This window comes from Octopus bimaculoides, chromosome 6 (assembly GCF_001194135.2).
Source record: "Octopus bimaculoides isolate UCB-OBI-ISO-001 chromosome 6, ASM119413v2, whole genome shotgun sequence".
Taxonomy (NCBI): domain Eukaryota; kingdom Metazoa; phylum Mollusca; class Cephalopoda; order Octopoda; family Octopodidae; genus Octopus; species Octopus bimaculoides.
In genome coordinates this window covers 63,998,676-64,002,420 of record NC_068986.1, presented here as the reverse complement: position 1 = coordinate 64,002,420, position 3,745 = coordinate 63,998,676, and the positions used below count along the sequence as shown (strand labels likewise).

Below are 3,745 nucleotides of genomic sequence, written 5' to 3'. Positions count from 1 at the left end.
TGGGTCATGCCCTTCCAATTGCTATAGATCCGTAATGCATCTTACAGCTGTGCCTGTTACCTGTATGGTGAGGAATCCTACTTGGAGAGTAGTAACGACTAGGCTAGGGTAGCTGACTGATTATCGTGATCATTCGTCTTTTGGTTTCCTGTAGCTTTGCTCTCTTTTACAAACCCAGTGAACATACATATATTTCCTATTTCAAAGAAATTCAAACAATACATATAAGACCCAAGTTAAAAAGATTCCCAACAATTCAACTTCTCTGGTCGACATTAATACACCCACCCCCAATAGGGGCCTTAACTCCCACATTTTTCAGCTTCATGAGCTCCATTTGAGGTTGAACAGTTTGATACACTGACAAGCTAGAAGTTTGTGCCAACCTCTATTGTCTGCTTTGGCATGGTTTCTATGATTGGATGTCTTTCCTAATGCCAACCATATTAAAATGTGTACTGGATACTTTTTTATGGAACCAGTACTAATAAGCTCACCAAGTAACTAGCAAAACAAGACTTCCCACCAACTGAGTGAGGGATACCATATTGAGAAATCTTTTACACAATATTACAGTAAATTAAAAAAAAAAGATTTGTATTTCAAAAATGATTAGCTTTGGTATTCATTTCTAATCAAACTATAAATTTAAGATATTGTGATTCCTTTCATAAATGAAAAGGATATCCATTGGTAGTGAGTCCCTGATAAGTTTTACATGGAACTGACTGTTGCACACTAGCAACCACTTGCAGCTTGTGATTGAAATTAATCTGAATACAAGGGCAGACTAAGTGATTAACAGACTCTGATATTACATTTCCAAAATAACCCATTATTTATTGCTGATAGCTAAGTGCAGCAAACTGAGTTGTTGGAACATTGGATGAAATATTTTGAGGTTTTTAGCTTTTGAAATATTTTGAGGTTTTTCTTTCATTCTTCTGGAAGGAAGAGGGAGGGCTGATAAAGTACTAGTTTACGGTAGAAGACTGGCAGAATCATTAGAGTAAGATACAGAATGTCTTGCAGTATTAGTTCTGATTTCAAATCGATCTGTGGCTTATTTAGGTGCCTTTTTCAGAATCCACACAATTGTAAGCATTCAGGCTAAGTCTCTGGTTTCATGATACCTTTTTTTCTCCTCCCTCTCTCCCATAAGTCATGGAGGCCCTAAAAAGGGTCATAAAAACTGTCCTTTCCAAAGTGATTACTAAAAAAAAAAAGTGAGCTAAGGCAATGCAGACTAACATGTTCTAACCAGAAATATAACCAAGTGCTAGCTGATTTGAACTCATGAGCAGGTAGTTCAATACTTTTCTCAGCATAACTAAATTACTAAGTATTATTCATTTGTCTTTTATCATCTGACAAATTTATTTTGCCAAGGAGATCTAATAAGACTGAAACATCTGGAGTTGTCACTGTCATGATCAGATTATTTAACACTTCTCTTATTTCCAGTATTAATCAAAAAACACTTGTGCATCAACTGATTTGATTTTGAGTTATTCCCACACCCCTTGCTCTTGTTATGTTGCTTGAAGGATTGATGAATGGTAATTTCTCCTGATACAAATACAGTTGATTAATCAACGCCATCAAGCAAATATATTTTCTGTGTTGATATTTCTGGGTTGTTCCTGCTTTGGCATAAAAAATTTAGGTAGGTAGGCTAGTGTTTGTTTAACTTACCAAAACTACCATCAAAGTTTAGGAATATTGGAGCTAGTTAAGAAGGTTAGCCATTTAATATATATATATATATATATATATATATATATGAATATATTTTTAGTTTCATTTAAAAATAATTTTAGGATTGTAACTATGAGGATGCACTACTACAAGACAATTAATACAAAATACTATAGTCAAAACTGACAGAGGTTGTGTTATACTACTGTAATAAAAAGGAACACAAAAGTGGAGTGGTATCATATTCAAGATGTAGTCAAGTAACATGGCAGTTGGGTCTTATTCAGCTTTAGTACTATCAGAACCATGTCTGGCCTGTTAGATTGGTAGCAATCTTTTGCGATTATCTTGAAATAAGCTAAGTGAGCATGTGTGTCCTGTGGTTATACAAAAGCTTAAGTAAATAAAGGAAATCTACATGGTTGCTTGACCTAATACAAAATAGCAACCAAATTTCTGCTTAGGATGGGCACAGCCAGAATATCTTTGATCATAGGTTTGATTGATCAGGACTCATCTAGGGCTAAACAACTGCAGTCCCACTGATTCTTAACATGCCTAGCTAGATTGAAATCCTGATAGTTTGGTTATTAGCCAAAGTTGTTTTAGATCACTACTAAAAATATTTTCTCTTGACCACTATAGGATTCAGTTTTTCATCAAAAGAAAAAAATGGGTAGGATTAATTAACTAACTAAGACAGAAGAGCTGAACTAAAAAAAAAAAGAAATAAAGTCTCTATGCTGATCATTTGATTTGTTAGAAACAGCAGCCAAATCTCCTTCAATTCACAAACTATTGCCTTCAAAAAAAGAAAAGGACACAAAGTAGTAATAGATATTTAAAAAAAAGAGATGGGTATAGCTATAATGTCTTTGATAATAAGCCTAAGCTAGGGCCAAACAATGATAACCACCACTAAGTAGATCTGACATCTTTTAAATGCAGATTCGCCATCAATGATATATTTCATGTCAAAAAGAACTACCAGAAAAGAACAGTGATAGAAGTAACACTGTGGTGGTTGTTTTAAATCATATCCTTTTCCTCTAACTACCAATGCAAATAGCTCAAGTGTAATGCCAAGTTCTAGTGACCTTTGGGTCTGGAATCATTGTAGTCTTTGCATTTTGAGAAATACTGAAGGATTCTTAAGAGCTGAAGCTCCCAGTGGTCTGCAAGGTACAAAGTGAAAGGAGTTAAGCAAATGAAAGACTGTAAAATGTACAAAATTATCAAAATGAGAATAGATAAACACACAATATGCAGCACAAAAATGAGACAGGTGGTGATGATTTTCTCTTACCTAGAATTCCTTTAGAAACAATGAAGAAGACATGAGAACATGTGAATAAAAGAGCAGGAGTGTAAAAGTCATACTGTAAACAAGAGTTTAATAGAGAACATCTACAGAATCCTGATATATCATTAAGACAGGTGATAATTGAGAATTGTTCTTTTTGTGGTTGATCTTTATTTGTTTAGATTTTCTTTCTCCATCAGTGATTCATTCAGAAACAGAAACAAACATCCATCTGCAATTATTTATAGAAAGCCTTTGATCAACTCATTTTATTGATCAAATAGGCAACTAGCTACTTGGTGTACCTTCCATAGAAGAGAACAACAGGCACCTATTTACCGTTAACAAATCAGAAATTTGCAAAAGCAGAATGACAACAACAACCAGGCATTGTTATTGTACCGATTCTGATATCTCACCAGAACTGAACAGCCAAAAAAGAACTGAGTGTTAGTGTTGGAGGTTGCATTTCTTTGATCAGACTGGTGCAAGAGTCCAGTCAAACCAACACCAATTAGCTATTTACAGACATTTACACTGCAGTTAGGCACTGAAAAACTAAAGAGACAGCCAACTTGAGGGAACTTTTACTTTAATACTGGCCAAGCAAAAAGAAAAAAAATGTGTTTTATGTTGATGAGAGTGTTACGTGTGCATAGGTTGATGGAATAGCAATTGCAATATTTACTTTAGCTAGCCTATCATATATATATATATATATATATATATATATATATATATATA

General features: G+C 34.2%; 1 long non-coding RNA gene across 1 annotated transcript in view; it reads right to left on the bottom strand.

Annotated features, from left to right (window-relative positions):
• The window catches only part of LOC128248147 (uncharacterized), an 84,633-nt gene extending 81,654 nt beyond the window's left edge, over nucleotides 1-2,979 (bottom strand). The window contains exon 1 of the long non-coding RNA XR_008264434.1: nucleotides 2,796-2,979. This is a non-coding gene — a long non-coding RNA (uncharacterized LOC128248147). The remainder of the gene's footprint in view (nucleotides 1-2,795) is intronic.
• Between the last annotated feature and the right edge of the window lie 766 nt (nucleotides 2,980-3,745).